Source organism: Rutidosis leptorrhynchoides, chromosome 1 (genome assembly GCF_046630445.1).
Source record: "Rutidosis leptorrhynchoides isolate AG116_Rl617_1_P2 chromosome 1, CSIRO_AGI_Rlap_v1, whole genome shotgun sequence".
Taxonomy (NCBI): Eukaryota; Viridiplantae; Streptophyta; class Magnoliopsida; order Asterales; family Asteraceae; genus Rutidosis; species Rutidosis leptorrhynchoides.
The window spans coordinates 261914129-261935713 of NC_092333.1; positions in this window are offsets into that span (position 1 = coordinate 261914129).

Consider the following 21585-nt stretch of genomic DNA (forward strand, 5'->3'; position numbering starts at 1 on the left):
TGATAAACGAAGAAGACTCGTACCATTATGCACTTATGCACGGGCACGACGTTTTCTCAAGAGTGGTGGTGTATGTTATCTCGCTCATGTAGTTGATACTCGTGATGAGCCGCCACCCATTCATAAAATTCCGGTGGTTAATGAGTTTGAAGACTTTTTTCCGGATGAGTTACCGGGTGTTCCGGCGGAAAGACAAGTAGAATTTCGCGTTGAGTTGGTTCCGGGAGCTACTCCCATTGCTAAACTTCTTATCGTTTAGCGCCGACGGAAATGCAAGAATTGTTAAATCAAACCCAAGAGTTGCTTGAAAAGGGTTTCATTCGACCGAGCTCCTCGCCATGGGGTGCTCCGGTCTTGTTTGTGAAAAAGAAAGATGGAAGTATGCGGATGTGCATCGATTATCGGGAGTTGAACAAAGTGACGATCAAGAATCTCTATCCATTACCTAGGATTGACGATTTGTTTGACCAACTCCAAGGTGCAACGTATTTTTCTAAGATTGACTTACGGTCCGGCTATCATCAAGTGCGGGTCCGTGAGGAAGACATAGAGAAAATGGCTTTTCGAACGCGTTATGGGCATTTTGAGTTTGTAGTTACGCCTTTTGGTCTTACGAATGCACCGGCGGCATTCATGGATCTAATGAACCGAGTGTGCCAACCTATGTTGGACAAGTCAGTAATTGTGTTCATCGACGACATACTTGTTTATTCTAAGAGTATAAAGGAACATGAGCACCATTTGCGTGAAGTGTTGAAGACATTGCGGAAGGAGAAGTTGTATGCAAAATTCTCCAAATGTGAATTTTGGCTGAGGGAAGTTCAATTCCTTGGCCATATTGTGAATCGAGAAGGAATTCAAGTGGACCCGGGGAAGATAGAAACGGTGAAGAGTTGGGGACAACCGACTACGCCTACGGAAATCCGAAGCTTTCTCGGATTGGCCGGTTATTATCGTCGATTCATCCAAGACTTCTCTAAGATTGCTTCTCCTTTGACTAAGTTGACGAGGAAGAACGTAAGGTTCAATTGGAAGAACGAGCAAGAAATCGCTTTTCAATTGTTAAAAGAGAAATTGTGTCAAGCTCCGGTGTTAGTGTTTCCGGAAGGGGTAGAAGACATGACGGTTTATTGTGATGCTTCTTTAAATGGGCTCGGGTGTGTTTTGATGCAAAGAGGTAAAGTCATCGCTTACGCCTCTCCATAATTAAAGGAACACGAAAAGAGATACCCGACTCACGATCTTGAAATGGCGACGGTGGTTCATGCGTTGAAAATTTGGCGCCACTACTTGTATGGTGTCAAGTGTACGATTTATTCGGACCATAAGAGTTTGAAACATCTCTTTACCCAACGAGATTTGAATTATCATCAACGTAGGTGGATGGATGTGGTAAAGGATTATGATTGTGAGATACTTTACCATCCGGGAATGGCGAACGTGGTCGCGGATATGTTGAGTCGAAAGAGTCAACATCCGGCGATACGAGTAGGATAGTTACGCATGATTATTACTAACGATTTCCTTGTAAAGCTTGGTGAGATTCAAATAGAAGCGTATGTTCACAACAAGCATGAAGAGCGGATTGTGGGGCAAACGGAGTTCATTACTATGGGCTCGCGTGGTTTGTTGTCGTTTCAAGGAAGAGTGTGGGTACCTAAGATGGGTGGTAACCGACAAGTGCTACTAGATGAAGCACATAAGTCAAGGTATTCCATTCATCCGGGTGCAACAAAGATGTACTATAACTTGAAGAAAGATTATTGGTGGCCCGGTATGAAACGTGATGTGGTTAAGTATGTTGAACAATGCGTCACGTGTTTGCAAGTTAAAGCCGAACACCAAAATCCGTACAGTAAGTTACAACCCTTGGAAGTCCCGAAATGGAAATGGGAGCACATTACCATGGACTTCATTACTAAGTTACCGAAGACGGCGAGAACCCAATGTGATACGATTTGGGTGATAGTTGATCTATTGACGAAAAGTGCTTTGTTTCTTCCCATTCGGGAAACGATATCATCGGAGACTTTGTCCAAGTTGTTTATCAAGGAGGTGATATCGAGACATAGGGTTCCTATATCTATTGTTTCGGATCGAGATACTCGTTTTACGTCCCGGTTTTGGGACAAGTTTCATGAAGATATGGGTACTCAATTGAAAATGGGCACGGCGTATCATCCTCAAACGGACGGTCAAACCGAGTGTACGAACCAAACGTTAGAGGATATGTTAAGGGCGTGTATTATTTATTTTGGTGGAAGTTGGGATGAGCACTTACCCTTGGTGAAATTCTCATACAACAATAGTTACCACACTAGTATTGGAATGCCACCTTATGAGATGCTCTATGGGCGTAGGTGTCGAACTCCCATTTATTGGGGAGAAGTGGGTCAACGAGAAATCAGAAGTTCCGATTTAGTTTTGGAGACAAATAGTAAAATTGAGATGATTCGGGCTCGACTTAAAGCGGCGCAAGATAGACAAAAGTCTTATGCCGATAAAGGTAGGAGAACGATAGAGTTTCAAGAAGGTGACATGGTGATGCTTAAGGTTTCTCCATGGAAGGGTGTTATTCGGTTTCGAAAGCGAGGAAAGTTAGCTCCTCGGTTTATTGGTCCTTTCAAGGTTTTGCCACGTGTTGGTGAGGTTGCTCATCGACTAGAGTTACCCGAAGAACTTGCGGGAATTCATAACACGTTTCATGTTTCCCATCTTCGTAAGTGTATTGCGGATGACTCGACTTGGGTGCCTTTAGATGAGATTACGTTGAATAACAAGCTCGAGTATGCGGAAGAACCGGTTGCAATCCTTGATGAGAAGGTTATGATGTTGCGAAACAAGGAAATTAGAACTTTCAAGGTGCAATGGCGACATCGAAAGGGTTCCGATTTTACATGGGAATCCAAAGAGTTTGTCTTGGTCTATCTTCCAGCTTGTCATGCGGCTTGGATCGCGAGGACACGCTCCGATTCAAGTGGGGGAGAGTTGTAACATCCCGTTTTTCCCGTACGTATTGAAAGGTACATACTTAATCATTTGTACGTTTATAATTCGTTAGCTTATGCGTAAATGTATGAATATAAGTGTAGATAGATATATATGTATACTTGATAATGTGTGCATATGTAAGTCTATATGTGGGGTTTGATAGCGTTTAGTCTTGTTAGACTATTGTGGAAGGCTAGGGAAATATAGGATGCGGGTTTGGAATGTACAAGTTGAATAAAGTAGAAATTTGGTTAAGTTGGTCGAAGAGTCCAGTTCCAGCCTTAGGCTGCGCCGCGGCAATCTGGTCCGCGCCGCGACATATAGAGCAAACCAGGATCAGAAAGGGACTTAAGAAGGGTCGATTTTCCCTTTGTTCGTCGCGCCGCGACGATTTGAGCCGCACCGCGGCATTACTGCCAGACTGGTGTCGGGCTTAGATCTTTTTAAGGGATTTTGAGGGGGAAAATGGTAAATTGACATGTAGATCTGATGGGAGCATTAACTCTCCACCACATATTCATTTAATTCAATTCCTTTTTCAATTTTTCATTTTCTCTCCCAAAAACTCAACACCCATTTAGATTAAAAGTGAGATTTGAGTGTGAAGGATTGAGGGTTGATCTTTGGAGCAAGAATTAAAGTTGTTCCTTTGTGTCTCTAGCTACGCGTTGATAGTCTCGGTAAGTTCTAACTCTAAGTTTTGAGTTTTAATTGGTTTTAAGTTAGGGTTTTGCTAATGAAGATCTTGTATGACCCATTTGAGGGTTTAATGGGTGGGTTTTGGGTTAGATTGGTGAAAGTAAACCCAAGTGGCCATAACCTAGGGTTTGGTCTTATGATTTGGGGTTATAAATGTTAAATGGCGTTTTTAGTCACTAACACACTTGTTAAAGTTGAAACAGATGTTAATTGGGTCATGTTTGACAAGGTTGGTAGTGAAAGTGTTAAATGGATCCAAAATGGGCTAGTTGACCTAGTTTGGGCAAAACGGGTATAAATTACCCTGAGTTGGTGTTAGTATAAGTTAGTAGACTTTAATTCACTAGCTTTAGTGACTAAAGTCGAGTCTTTGCCATTTAAGGGCGGTTGCGGTGTGTTTGAGTCATTTAATGTGAATTGGGTCATTAAATGCTCAAGTAGGTGTAATGTGGTTAATTCCACTAGTTGTGTATTGAAATTGTACTTAATGTAATAGGTACTTTGCTTTGAAGCTCGGAGGTGCATAATCATCACCGAAGTGCTAAGGTGAGTGGGATAATTATGTGCGTGCATATATGATGTGTTTATTTGTGTAGTATAAGTTGTGAAATGTCGAGGTGTTAAGACACCACTTCTCATGTGATGGGTGAAGTATCGAGGTGTTAAGATGCCACTCGGGGTGGAGCATCGAGGTGTTAAGATGCCACCTAGGGGTGAAGTGTCGAGATGTTAAGACACAACTCTGTAGAATAGATGGGTGAAGCATCGAAGTGTTAAGATGCCACTCGGGGTGAAGTATCGAAGTGTTAAGATGCCACCCGTGGGGTTAGTGTACGAGGTGTTAAGTGCACTAATAGTTGTTATGAACTTCGACTGTCCTTAAACACCGTTCCCTCGTTCGATTGGTTAACCATGGTTGTGTGTGGATTGTAGCATATTATATTATTTAAACTATATGCTATTGTTATGCTAGCTCGTTTGGTGAAAGGTTTGGTAATATATTTGGGATAGTATGATTATTTATATTGCTAGCATGTATGCGGTAAATGTGTATGTGATTGCAAGTAAGTAGGTTGTATATGTAAACGTATAATTGTTGCACTCACTAAGCATTAGCTTGCCCCTCTCGTTGTTTATCTTTTAGATGCAGGTGTGGACAAGGGCAAGGGGGTTATTGGGCACTAGGTGTCCTTGTTGATGTTATGATGAAGCTTTTGGAAGTTGACCTACGTTTTGGGTAGTTTATTCCCAAACCATGCTCAAGGGGTCGTTTGGATTATAAACTATCATTTGTAGTTGGTCAAACTTGTATCACATTCATTAATGGCCTTCGTGCCTTTTTGTAAACATTAAACTCGTAGTATGTTTTTAACGAAACGTGTGGAATGGTTTACATATTTAATTGGCGCGTAAATGTGTACCATTTTTAAAAAAAAGAAATTTAACGTACGGAGTACGGGTTGGGTTGTTTCATCAGGGATACACTATTAGTATGTAAAAATTAAATTATGAGCGCTTACGTATCAATATTGAGATTCAATATTGCAGGAAAGGTTCGTAGACACAACGAAGATGATAAACACTAAATTGACCTCACAAGCATACCCATGAACCATACCCATCACCTCCATAGCCATAACCCATAATTCCCTTAGCCCTATCCCGCTCGCAAAACAGTTTTTGAAAATAACCCACTCATGACCACGTCGTAGTATTTTATGTATAATAATAATAACACTCCTAAATAATATTAGTTTGAATAATAATAATAATAATAATAATAATAATAATAATAATAATAATAATAATAATAATAATAATAATAATAATAATAATAATAATAATAATAATAATAATAATAATAATAATAATAATAATAATAATAATAATAATAATAATAATAATACTAATATTAATAATAATAATAATATAAATATAAATATATACAGAGTAATATGTGATATGTGTGTGTGTTTTGTTCGATCAAAAATGACAAGTTTATAGATGTTGCCAGGATTCTTACCCCATGCGATTGCATGGGGTTCTCTCAATGTTTTCATGCGATTACATGATCAAATGATCCGACTGGTATCCAATTCAATTCCATGTCGACACTCGATTAATTATAATATATAAATGTTACGTATGATTCATATAATTTTATATTATTTAATATATAATATATTTAATCTTTAGAATTAATTAAATATTATATTATATTTACGTGGGTAGTAAAAATGTAATTTTTGTTCAAATGACTCGTACGTTGTCACTCGACTCATGTACCACTTTTGGTTTTTATAGCGCCTTTCGTACATTTAGAAAACTAGCCTTTTACGTTACGCGACGTGTACCTTTAATAATAATTTGACTTATTTATCAATAAATTACTTTATGAAAATGTATCTTATACAATTTGAGCATCGTGGTCATTTGCTTCTATAAATCAGTGACTCGTTGTTTACCAAAATATATTATTTTAAATTGGGACGTTTTATGACTAAATTAAAATATATGTATATATTTTTATTTAGAATTGTAAATTTGTACATAATATATGTTTGAAATATTTATCTAATGATACAATATTTAGTCTTTCAAAACCAATTATTTTTCAAAGTTCGTTTTTAAAATCGTTCAGAAAAATATTATAACTCGTAACGTTTTCATTTAAAAACTTAATTAAATACAATTCATTTGTGTATTAACTTTTTAAATATCAATCGCATCACTAAGCGAATGTTACTATCGTGTACTAAACTAATTTAAAAACATATATATTTAATGAACACTTTTTAATGTACGTTGCAATTTATTCATATATCTAACAACTAATATTCCAACCTACGTTATTTAAACATATATATTAATAAACTAGTTCTATTATGTCGAAAAAAACGTTTTTACTTAAGAGAGTAAAATAATAAATAAATCATAACAGGTTCAAGTTATTAACTTACAGTTTATTCATGGGTTGTAGGATTAGATCAAATGGATAAATGTACGTATAAAAAAATCATCTTAACATGACAGATGGTTTTATCTTATTAAAAGTCACGAGACAATTATTGAAAAGCATAAATTGAAAATCCGACGGAAATCTCCACTAACCCTTGTCTAGTTCCCGTTAATTGACACTTTTGTTCTTTCTAATAAATCACTTTACCAATTTTTCCGAATACCGTTAAAAAGGAAAGGTTTGCTAAATCAAAAGTGGACCTCTCAACAGAAACTCTTAATCATACACCGTACCAGATAAATTAATCATTTGATATAATCTTCTAATTCCATCTATAAACATATTGAAACAAATACGTTCATGTAAAGTATTATACGTTTAATACTTGCTAACATTTTCAAGTTATAATATATACATATATACATATATAATCATATCCGTTCCTATAATGGTTCGTGAATCTTTGGAATTTGGTCGAGGTTAAATGAATGTATGAACACAGTTTAAAATTCTTGAGATTCAACTTAAAAACTTTGCTTATCGTGTCGGGAATATATAAAGATTAAAGTTTAAATTTGGTCAGAAGCTTCCGGGTTGTCACAAATCTTTTGTATGAAATTATTATAAATAAAAATGTTAGATAATATATTAAGTAATGAAATATATATATATATATATATATATATATATATATATATATATATATATATATATATATATATATATATATATATATATATATATATATATATATATATATATATGAATATTATTTGCAAATATATATTAATTTAAATTAGAAATAATATACAACTTAATTGTTAGAAATAAATATGAAAAATGATATAAGTAATAATAAAATTTATTATTAAAATAAATAAATAAATAAATAAATATATATATATATATATATATATATATATATATATATATATATATATATATATATATATATATATATATATATATATATATATATATATTGAATATATGTATTTGGTTTCGAATTCATTTAGTAAATGATAGTAGCACTTGCTCATCAATCGATGGTTATTTAAGCAAGTTAAATTCGAACTTATGTGATTTTAAAATAAACGGTGATCCGAAAATGTGTTATATAAATTATGGCCTTATTAAAAATATATTTAGGAACTATTTGTTGAATTTTAAAACTTTTTATATTTTACTTGGGGTTGAGAGATAATAATTAATTTAATTTTTATTTAATAATCTTAAACAGTTAATGACCGAATTTTATACCATAATGACTGAAATAAATAAATATAGTTAATATAAAAATTTGTAATTTTTCCGAAGACTTTTTATCCGTCACTGAATTAACAACGGAGCGTGACATAGCACTCCGTGAAAACTGTCGGTAGAATGAATCTAATATTTGAGACTGCTGATTGATCTTAACACGTTTATTGTTATATATTATTAATTATTAATATTATTATATTATATATATTATTTTGATTTGACATCTAACCGAATTTGGAATTAAGTGAAATGATATCCGTGATAATTTGATTATGATTGAGAAATACTGTGTGGTCATATTATTATAAAGCACGCACTTACACAATCATCTAAATTCTGTTTCTTGTCTACTCCTATTGTTAACCCAAACCCCACCTATTTATTCTCTAATTCACATATATATGTACACATGCGGAGACTTATACACAACCCACAACCCCACTTGATGATTATCTCTTTTAACACTATCTATGATCTCTCTCAAATATCTCCGTAATAATTTTCACCATTTCAATTTCTAAAACCCCACAAGTGAAAATTGTTTGTCTGCCACTTTTAAAAACACAATTATTTCATTTTCTTATATTATATTAAAAGAATAAAAGATTACTTATATAAATAGATGGATATAGGTACATACATATCATGCATCTTCAATAATAAAACCCACCACTACAACTATCTTTCTTCCTCATGTTTCTGTATTTCGAACACTTTGCAAACCGTCACTCTCCATCACACTTTAAAACTATGAATACCTTCGAATCACCCAACAACCATCGAGACACTTTAGTTCATGTTTTAGTTTAACATAAATACCACCACTACAATATTCACCTACACACCTGCAAACCAATCGATCACCACTCTTGACAACTGTCCATCACTATCGACCGCCACCATACACCACCATTAACGGCCACCGTCGACCATCCACAAGCTACCATCTCCAAACTTCCATCATCACCAAAACATCAACCACCACACTCCCCTTTTTCTTTCTATTTTACAGCCCACACCACAGTCACCACCACAACACCACCCTACCTCCACGTACCATCCTCCTCACCTCCTTCACTTTATATTTTTTTGATGATTGCTTTGCTGTTTCTGTTTTTGTCTAATCGAACGACAATTTGCTGTTGCTACTAGCCATCGAAATTCACCCAACACGACCACCAGACTGCTGTATACTTCCTTTAATAAATGAAAATGATGATGAAATGTTACTATTACAGTGAAATAGCGATGATGGTTTGATTATGATGATGTTATGATAGGATAACGATGATGATGATAGAAGTTGATGAAGACGATGAATAGTGACTTCATGTTTTTGATGAAGATGATGTTGAATATGATAAATATGATGATGATGGTGATGGATGTTATATGACATGATGATGATAATGGTGTCACATGTTGATGATGATAACGGTTATGATGATGATGCAGTTAAGATGATGGTGATGATAATGAAACGAAGAAAAAATGATGGTGATGAGATGAATTGATGATGATGAAAATGAAAGTGGGTTTTGTATTAAGAAGGCGGTAGCAGTTAAGGTAAAAACAATTTAATGGACGTATTAAAGCAGAAAAGAATGAGCAGAGTAATGGTATAGTAAGGTGTTCAATAGACGAGAGGTCGCGGGTTCGAGCCCGGGATGTGGCATTTATTATTATTATTATTATTATTATTATTATTATTATTATTATTATTATTATTATTATTATTATTATTATTATTATTATTATTATTATTATTATTAAGTATTATAAAAATAATAATTATTATTATTACTAATATGAGTATTATGATAAAATTATCATTTATTATTATTATTATGATTATAGATACAATTATGATTATTATTATTATTAATATTGTTATTACTAATATTATTATCATCATTATGATTATGATTAGAATTATTATAATTATTATGAAAATAATACAATTTATTATTATTTCCATAAACATTAGTATTATTATTATTATTATTATTATTATTATTATTATTATTATTATTATTATTATTTTATAGATATTAGAACTAATATTATTAACATAAGTATATTATTAATATTACTATCATTATTTTCATAATTACTAATATTAACTTAGTATAATTATAATTACTGTTTTGATAAACAAATGATATATATAAATAAAAAGGTATTTAGTACATGTAACATAAAAAAATTTATATTTTTATTTATTAAAAATATAATGAAATATTTAAATTATTGATATAAAAATGATATCAATAATAATAATATATATATATTTATTCGATTACGAATATATGTTTTAATATATACATGAATGATATAGGTTCGTGAATCCAAGGCCAACCCTGCATTGTTCAGTATCGTCGAATGAATATTTTTACTACAAAATATTGTATCGTGAGTTTCATTATTCCCTTTTTAAATGATTTTGCAATATATATTTTTGGGTCTGAGAATACATGCGCTACTTTTATAAATGTTTGAAGAAATAGACACAAGTACTTAAAAACATTCTACGATTGAGTTACGAATACACCGGATATCACCCCTTTATAGTCTGGTAATCTAAGAATTAGTGAACCAGTCCATTAATTGACGCGAATCCTAAAGATAGATCTATGGGCCTTGACAAGCCCAGTCAGAGAATTTAAACTACTTTAGTACTTCGATTTTAGTATACAACCGCCAGCTTTAAAAGGAATGACCTGTTTGTGAGGTGTACACAACCGTCATTTTTAAAAGAGTGGCATGTTTGTATGCTGTGAGCATATCTGCGAATGCGGTATGCGGGGGATATTCAAGATGCATTTTCTTAATGTCGATTACCAGGTGTTTAATTCGTATGAATGGATTTTCAGCAGTGACCAGACCTGCACCTTATTTATGAATTTGAATTCTTGTGGTCTATAAAAATTATGGAAATGACTAATTATGAAAAACTAATGAACTCACCAACATTTTGGTTGACACTTTTAAGCATGTTTATTATCAGGTATGAAAGAAATCTTCCGCTGTGCATTTGCTCATTTTAGAGATATTACTTGGAGTCATTCATGGCATATTTTAAAAGACGCTGCAATCGAGTTGTTGAGTTCATCAAGAATACTATTAAGTCATTTATAGTTGGATATATTATGAAATGATATGCATGACGTCAACTTTCGATGTGATGAAAGTTTTTCTTTTAAAAACGAATGCAATGTTTGTAAAATGTATCATTTAGAGGTCAAATACCTCGCAATGAAATCAATTATTATGTAACGTTTATAATCGATATGAACGGGGCATTTCAATTGAAATGTCCCGTTCATATCGATTATAAACGTTTCATATTAATTGGTGTCGTTGCGAGGTTTTGACCTCTATATGAGATGTTTTTCAAAGACTGCATTCGTTTTTAAAACAAACCATAACTTTTATTGTATCGACAAGATTTAGAAATCATAACGTAGATTATCAAGTGATGATAATCTAAATATACCGTTTACACACGACCATTAAATAATGGTTTACAATAATAATATGTTACATTAAAATAAGTTCCCGAATGCAGTTTTTAAACAATATTATACAACATGCTGACTCCAAATCTTGTCCTTAATTAGCATGCAACAGCAGAAGCTCTTAATAATCATCTGAGAATAAACATGCTTAAAACGTCAACAAAAATGTTGGTGAGTTATAGGTTTAACTTTTATATATATGTATGTATATATATATATATATATATATATATATATATATATATATATATATATATATATATATATATATATCAAATTGTAATAATAGACCACAAGATTTCATTTTTCATAAACATCCATCTCATATCAGGCATTTCGTAAACTGCATAGAGATAAAAATCATTCATATGGTGAACACCTGGTAACCGACCTTAACTGGATGCATATAGAATATCCCCATCATTCCGGGACTCTCATCGGATATGATAAATCGAAGTACTAAAGCATCCGTAACCCGGATGAGGCTTGTTGGGCCAATTAGATCTATCTTTTGGATTCGCGTCAATTAGGGGCCATTTCCCTAATTCTTAGGCTACCAAGCTAAAAAGGGGCATATTTGGTTCGATAATCCAACATAGAATGTAGTTTAGATTACTTGTGTCTATTTTGTAAAACATTTAGAAACTGCATGTATTCTCATCCCAAAAATATTAGATATTAAAAGTGGGACAATAACTCACTTTCACGGATTTTAAATTCGTCGGAAAATAAGACTTGGTCACGGGTCGATTCACGAACCTATAACAAATATATACATACATATCAAAGTATGATCAAAATATATTCACAACATTTTTATTACGTGTTGATGATTTAAGTTGTTAAGTTTACAGTCCAATGTTAGTAGTCCACAATTAGTAGTCCACAGTTAGTAGTACATAAATAAATCGATATAGTATATTGACTTAATATTTTCAAGACTCATATTATACATATTATCTCGAATAAATCCACGACCCATTGTATACATGTCTCTGACTCAATCAAAACCCATAGTATATATATTATTTAAGAATCAACATCGATCCATTATATTCTAACTCGAGCATTACCGCATATAGTGTCTTATGGGTTATTCCAAATAATATATATAGATGATGTCAATATGATATGTCAAAATATTGTATACGTGTCTATGGTCTATCAATACATGTATAATACAAGAAAGTAAGCTAAGATATAGTTAGTATAGATTTGTTATAAAAATTTCCATAGCTAAAACTAGTAATTCTATCCAATTTTGTTTTACCCATAATTTCTTCGTTATAAATCCGTTTTGAGTGAATTAAATTGCTATAGTTTCGTATCGAACTAAAATTTATGAAACTAAACATAAAAGGTGATGGTTTATAGTCAGAGTTACAGTTTACAAGTCATTTTTAAAAGAGGTAGTCATTTCAGTCGAAAGAACGACGTCTTGATGGCCATTTTGAAAAACATACTTCTACTTTGAGTTTAACCAAGATTTTTGAATATGGTTTCATGTTCATATAAAATATTATTTTCCCAGAAGAAAAACTTTCAAATCAAAGATTATAATAGTTTTTAATTATCCAACCTAAAACAGCCCCCGGTTTTACTACGACGGCGTATGTCCGTTTTTACTGTGTTCTTCGTGTTTCCAAGTTTTAAATCATTAAGTTAGCATATAATATAGATATAAAATATGTGTTTCATTGATTTTTAAAGTTAAGTTAGAAGGATTAACTTTGTTTGCGAACAAGTTTAGAATTCACTAAACTATGTTCTAATGATTACGAGTTATATTCTTCGAATAAGATAGTTATATATATATATATATATATATATATATATATATATATATATATATATATATATATATATATATATATATATATATATATATATATATATATATATATATATATATATATGAATCGAATGATGTTATGAACATCGTTACTACCTCAAGTATAGTAGGTAAACCTACTGAAATGATGAAAAATAAACTTGAGCTTCAAAAAATCTTTGATGGCTTGGAAGTTCTTGAAGTAGAATCATGACACGAAAACAAGTTCAAGTAAGAATTCTATCATGATTTAAGATAGTTATGTTTATAAGAATTGAACAAAAGCTTGAATAAGTTTATTACCTTGATTATGAGATGAAAAGTTACTGAGATTAGATGGAAATTCTTGATCTTTGATGAGTTGTTGGATTGGTTTAAAAGGATTGAAAGAAATCTTGAAGTCTTCTTGATTTTATGAAACTAGAACTTATAGAATTTATGAAGAACACTTAGAACTTGAAGATAGAACTTGAAAGAGATCAATTAGATGAAGAAAATTGAAGAATGAAGGTGTTTGTATATGTTTTGGGTCGTGGTATATGAATTAGATATAAAGGATGTGTAAGTTTGTTTTCTTGTAAATAATTCATGAATGATTAATAATATTTTTGTAATCTTGCTAAATAATTCATACTAGATTACAAAGAATGGTTCCCACATGTTTGATGGCTGATCTAGGGCTGCTAAAGTGATGATTTGATATGTATATACCAATAGTAAATACATCTAGAAGCTTCGTACAATACGAGTACAACTACTGTATGAATACGAGTAGAATTGTTGATGAAAACGAATGGGAATGTAAATGTAATCATTTTTGTTAAGTATAAGTATTTTGTTACATGTCATTAAGCCTTTAAAAAGTGTATTAATACATCTTAATACAATACATATATATACATTTTAATTAAGTCGTTAACTCATCGTTAGTCGTTAAATGTATGTGTTGTTTCGAAGCTTATAAGTTAACGATCTTGTTTAATGTAATCAACCCATTATTATTATATACAATGAGATGTTAAATTGTTATATTATCATGATAACATGGTGTATGAATATATCTTAATACGATATATATATATATATATATATATATATATATATATATATATATATTAAAACATCATTACAACGATAATCGTTACATATATAACTCGTTTCGAAATCCTTAAGTTAGTAGTCTTGTTTTACATATGTAGTTCATTGTTAATACACTTAATGATATATTCAATTATCATTTTATCATGTTAAACATAGTGTATTAATATCTTAATATGATACATATGTATTTATTTTAATTAAGATGTTGTTATAACGATAATCGTTATATATATCGTTTAGAGTTTCTTAATTCAGTAGTCTCATTTTATGTATATAACTCATTGTTAATATACTTAGTGAGATACTTACTTATTATAATATCATGTTAATATATATATATATATATATATATATATATATATATATATATATATATATATGTATATATATATATATATGTATATATATATATATATATATGTATATATATATATATATATATATATATATATATATATGTATATATATATATATATATGTATATATATATATATATATATATATATATATATATATATATATATATATATATATATCATCATGTCGTTTTTATAAGTTTTAACGTTCGTGAATCGCCAGTCAATTTGGGTGGTCAATTGTCTACATAAACTCATTTCAATTAATCAAGTCTTAACAAGTTTGATTGCTTAACATGTTAGAAACATTTAATCATGTAAATATAGTTCTAATTTAATATATAATCATGGAAAAGTTCGGGTCACTACAGTACCTACCCGTTAAATAAATTTCGTCTCGAAATTTTAAGCAGTTGGAGGTGTTGACGCATCATCTGGAAATAAGTGCGGGTATTTCTTTTTCATCTGATCTTCACGTTCCCAGGTGAACTCAGGTCCTCTACGAGCATTCCATCAAACTTTAACGATTGGTATTTTGTTTTGCTTGAGTCCTTTAACCTCACGATCCATTATTTCGACGGGTTCTTCAATGAATTGTAGTTTTTCGTTGATCTTAATTTAGTCTAAAGGGATTGTGAGACCTTCTTTAGCTAAGCATTTCTTCAAATTTGAGACGTGGAAGGTATTATGTACACTAGCGAGTTGTTGACGTAATTCGAGTCGGTAACCTACTGGTCCAACACGATTGATAATCTTGAATGGCCCAGTGTACCTTGGATTTAGTTTCCCCCGTTTTCCAAAACGAACAACGCCTTTCCAAGGTGATACCTTAAGCATGACCATGTCTCGAATTTCAAATTCTATATCTTTTCTTCTAATGTCCGCGTAGCTCTTTTGTCGACTCTGGGCGATTTTCAACCGTTGTTGAATTTGAATGATTTACTCGGTAGTTTCTTGGATTATCTTTAGACCCGTAATTTTTTTATCCCCCACCTCGGTTCAACAAATCAGAGATCTACACTTCCTTCCATAAAGTGCTTCGAATGGTCCGTATTAATACTTGTGTGGTAACTGTTGTTGTATGAAAACTTTGCTAATGGTAGATGTCGATCCCAACTGTTTCCAAAATCAATAACACATGCTTTTCTTCAAGGGTCTTTATCGTCCTTTCACTCTGCCCATCGATTTGTGGATGATAGGCAGTACTCATGTCTAAACGAGTCCCCAATGCTTGCTGTAACGTCTACCAAAACCTTGAAACAAATCTGTCATCCCTCTCATTGGCATAAAGTGTGCTGACTTGGTGAGACGATCGACTATTACCTAAATAGTATCATATCCACTTGCAGTCCTTGGCAATTTAGTAATGAAATCCATGCTAATATTTTCCCATTTCCATTATGGGATTTTGGGTTGTTGAAGTTGACCTGAGGGTTTTTAATGTTTAGCTTTGACTTTAGAACAAGTCAAACATTCTCCTACGTATGTGGTAACATCGACTTTCATACCCGGCCACCAAAAGTATTTCTTGAGATCTTGGTACATTTTTCCCGCTCCAGGAGGTATTGAATATTTGGTTTTATGTGCTTCCCTAAGTACCATTTCTCTCACATCTCCAAACTTTGGTACCTAAATTCTTTCAGCCATATACCAGGTTCCGTCTTCCCGAATGTTAAGTTGTTTCTCCGATCCTTTGGGTATTTCATTCTTCAAACTTCCCTCTTTTAAAATTCCCTGTTGCGCCTCCTTTATTCGAGTAGTAAGGTTAGTATGAATAATTATATTCATAGCTTTTACAAGAATAGGTTCCCTGTCCTTTCTACTCAAGGTGTTGGCTACCTCATTTGCCTTCCCCGGGTGGTAACGAATCTCAAAGTCGTAATCATTTAACAGCTCAATTCACCTACGCTGCCTCATGTTCAGTTGTTTTTGATCAAATATATGTTGGAGACTTTTGTGGTCGGTATATATGGTAAATTTGACCCCATATAAGTAGTGCCTCCACATTTTCAATGCAAAAACAACATCGCCTAATTCCAAATCATGAGTCGTATAATTCTGCTCGTGAATCTTCAATTGTCTAGACGCATAAGCAATTACCTTCTTTCTTTGCATTAATACACAACCGAGACCATGCTTTGAAGCATCACAATAAATCACAAAATCATCATTCCCTTCAGGTAATGACAATATAGGTGCCATAGTTAACTTTTGTAGCGACCCGACAAAACGTCATTGACGGCGCCGACTACTTAGGTCCCGTTACGTGGTCATAAGTCTTTAAAATAACGTTTGACCAAAATATGTCGCCTTCATTTCAAAAGTAAAGATTGTTTCCAAATTTATAAGAATTGTGCAACCAAAAGTTACGTTACAAAATTATAAGTACAAAAAAAACCTATGCGACACAGTTTTAGATAAAGTCAAAAGACGCTCCATGTATGCACATATACTCAACATCCAATGCAAGTATCAAAATAATGAGCGGAAGCATGTATCACATATCGTTCAAAGACCTGAGAAAAACATAAAAATCTGTCAATGAAAACGTTGGTGAAATCATAGGTTTAAGTAAGTAAGTGAGTAAAAAGGTAAGTTGAACCACAAGATTTGCAACATTGATATAATAGTAATACATTCTAAAATTTAATATTTACGAGCACCTAATTATCAATGCTTAACATTCCTTTCATAGAACCCCATCACAATAGTGTTAGAACATACACTGTTTCTCAAAAATATATTTCATTCGTAAACGGTAGTGAACCGTCTGAATGAGGGTTTGTCAAACCCATATGGATCCATACAACATAAGTTCTCGCTTACACCCGGCAAGTGTAACTAATGATAATCGAATTGAGGATTTTGTTCTAAACTCGTATGTAGAATGTTTGTTTTCCTGTACTTGTGTTCACTTAGTAAAAAGAAACGTTTATGTTTTCTCATCCCAAATGTAAGTTCAAAAGAGTAAAAGTGGGACTATGATCTCACCTTGAGTGCAAGAGTAAAAAGATACTTCAACAAGTAACGTGCAAAGAACAAATGCTAGTCTTGACCTAAACAAGTAAGTTGTATCAATAACGGTAACTTCGGTTGATCAAAGAAGTTCAATTAATCCTATGGCTCGTTACGACTCGATTATGTAGCATGTGAATCAAATTGTCAAGTTTCATGCAAGATACAAGCATAGAAGCAAGTTAGAAAGATTGCATAAGTATTCGGTTAAGTTTGGCTAAAAGTCAAACTTGGTCGGGTCAAAGTCAACGAAAAAGTCAACACGTTCGGGTCGGGTCTCGAACTATTTTTCTGAGGTTTTTAATCATATATGAGCATGTTAGAACAAGTTACGTATGAATCGGAGGTGCGTAGCATAGCAAACATTTTTCGTAAAATGGAAAACCAAAACAGTCCCTGGCAGTTCATCTGGAAGGCGTCCAGATTTGCTAGACGGCATCCAGTATTGAAGGACTGGACGGCGTCCCAATATTTGGACGGCGTCCAAATTTGTATCCAGGTACTGTTTGCTGAAACTCATAAGTGCACGAACCAAAACTCAAACAAACTCAAATTGTGAACTGGAAACACCTAGGACATGTATCATACACCGTTGGAAAGGTATTTTGATGAGGAAAACGAATAAACACATTTCATCAATAAATTCAACACTTACAACAACCCAAATCACATTCAATGCTCCTCATTATGACCTGCAAGTTTAATAATCTCATTCCATGATTCGGTGATCTAAGTTACACATATGATATGCTGTTTCGAAGATAATTAAACATGAAATACAACTAAACACTTACTACAACAGTACAACATCTCATGTCATTTAAGGCATCAAAATTTCATTTCAAGTTCATCAAACCCTAACCCAAAGTTCACAAAATCAATAATCAAGTTTATGAAGTTTTCTAAAGCAACCTACACATCAAATTGAAGCTAGTGATACTAGTAACACAATTAAAACATGAAATTTTAACATCTAACAACTTTTAAGCAACTAAATCTCAGGAACAACACACCAAAATTTAAGTTCATGCTAGTTACTTTAAAACAACAAGATTGAGCATACAAATCATATATTCATGTTAGACTTGAGCCATAGACACTAATTAACACTTTTATAAGTTAATAACACCAAGAACAAGAAATCTAGTGATTATAGAAAGTTACACAAATGAGATGAAATTGGTATCAAGTTGTAGAGGATGAAGAGAAGATTCAAAATATGTAATTTGTTTTGATGTTAGCTTCCAAAATCGAATTTAGATGATGAATTAAGGATTGGAAAGTTGAGAGAAAAGTGTAAGTATGAGGAAGAGAGAAAGAGAGAAATGAGAGGTGAGTGGTGAATGTTGACCATTTGACCTAGTTAAGATTTTGATCATTTGGCAACATTGGTCCCTCAAGTTTGTAGTCGGGTGCGGGAATTAACCGAACGAGTTATTTTGAATTACACGAGAGTACGGGAGACATTATAATCCAATAAATAAATTATTAAGAATGTTATCCAACGGAGGATACGAATCTAGTTACGAAGGATATTATTTAAAATAAAAAGACGGGCGTTAAAATAATTTAACGAAAAAATGCGGGATGTTACATTACCCCACACCTTAAAAGAAATTTCGTCCCGAAATTTAGTTGGAAGTAATAGTCGATGTCTCTTACTCGAGACCTTGTGTTGTCCAATCTACGAATAAGTGAAAATACTTCCTTGGGCATTTCCACGATTCTGGATAGTCGGGGTTTACATTGTATTAAGGCTTGGTTTTCCGATCCACAATTTCAACCGTTCTTCCTATGAAGAGGAGTTGTCATCAATAGTAAGTTTATCTAGAAGGATAGCACATTCCTGTTCCGCAGGACACGTCTCTAAGTTTGTTACATGGAACGTAAGGTAAACGGAAACTTAATTAAGTCGGAAGTTCTAAACGGTAGGAAGCGGTTCTAATACACCCCAAGATTTCAAAAGGATCAATATTGCGGATATAACTTTTCTCGATTTCTCAAAACGGAACACATTTCCAAGGTGCGATTTTTTTTCAATATTACCCGGTTACAGACTTGGAATTCGGAAGGTTTACGCCTAACATCGGCATAGTCCTTTTGGCAACTACGGGCCGTCTTGGGTCCTTCTCGGACTCGAACTATCTCAACGGTTGTTTCTTGAATAAGTTCGGATCCTGTGAATTGCTTGTCACCTACTTCGGTCCATCGAATAGGAGAACGACATTTGCGGTTATAAAAAGTTTAGAAAAGTGTGCGTTAACACGCGAGTGGTAACTACTGTTGTAAGAGGGTTCAACTAAAGGCGACAATACAAGTTTGTAACATGTCTTTCCAAGATGTAAATCGTTCGTTTGCTTGGTTCGTCGATTTGTGGATGATACGTGGTACTCATGTTTAAACGTATTCCTAAGGCTTTTTGTAAACTAGATGTGTAACGAGTATTTCGATCCAGGATAATTGATAAATGTACACCGGGTTGGAATAGAATCCTTTAAGATATGTTTGAACAAATTAGTTAGGGCTCGAAAGCGTTTGTTGGTACAAGTTTCTTATTGGCTACCGAAAACATTCGTTAGGGATATTCGCCCTTGTGGCGAGCACTAGTAATACGTGAAGAGTCTCTCTCTCAATTGAAAAATTATGTAAAAGATTTCCTTATACGAAAGTACGAGCGAAAAGATAGGAGTGAATTGAGAAATTAGAATAGGATGAGTTTTATACCTTGAGGTAGCCATATCGCGCATCTAGTAGGCAAATATTGAGACTTGGTGGGAGACGAGACAACACACATAGTCGTATATTTCGGGGTTGAGTGGTAGATGGCCAATTATCAGAAGCATAAGGACGATAAGTCAAGGAAGAAAGAGGTATCCTTGGATTGTGTGTTATCTTGGGTCCCAGTAATATCAAACGGTAATAGTGAAAAAGCAGAGTTATGTAACGTGGTACGTGATGACGAGGAGATTGATGGGGTCCATACATAAGTGTTCCAATTTTTCAGGCATAATAACGAATTTCAGTTTCCTTGATTTCGAGTCAAGAGGGTATGCCTTTCAGGCATCCACTTAAAAAGATTTCCATATTGTGCTACACGAATTTAGCTAGTAAGGTTAGTGTGAAAAATCACGTTCACAGTTCGGACACGGAGAGGTTTAATTCTTTCCTCAGTGAGTTAACGGGGTTAAAGGACGAGCAACACGAGAAAAGTCGGAAATGAATCTGTGGTAATGACTGGCGAGTTCTAAGATTTTACGAATACAATTCAGAGTCGTGAGGGTTTCCCGATTACGTGGGGCTTCGATTTTTGCAAGGTTTACTTCAATACCTGGACCACTAACAACGTAGTTTAGGAAATTGACTTCGTTTAGCCAAATTCACACTTGGAGAATCTGGCGTAGAGTTGCTCTTTTCTCAAGAGTTCGAGTGTATGACGGAGATGTTGTTCGCTTTTCTTCCTTATTGTTGAATAGATTTAGACATCATCTATAAACACGATAACGGATTTTCTAGATACGTTTGCATACGCGGTTCAGGAGGTCTATGGATACGGACGGGGCCTTGGATAAACTGAACGGTTACTAAAAGAAATTCATAACTATCGCAATGAGTTCGGAAAGCAGTTTTGGAGACATCTTCTCCCTTAACCCTCATTTGATGATAACCGAAATGGAGGTCGACTTGGAATACATAAATGGTCCTTGCAATTGACCAAGAGGTCATCAGTATGGGGAAGAGGATATCGGTTCTTGACCGGAAATTACTTAGTTCACAATAATCTATACAAAATTGTAGGGAAACATTTCTTCTTAACGAATAGGTTTTGAGCTCCCTAGTTCTATAGGTATCAAG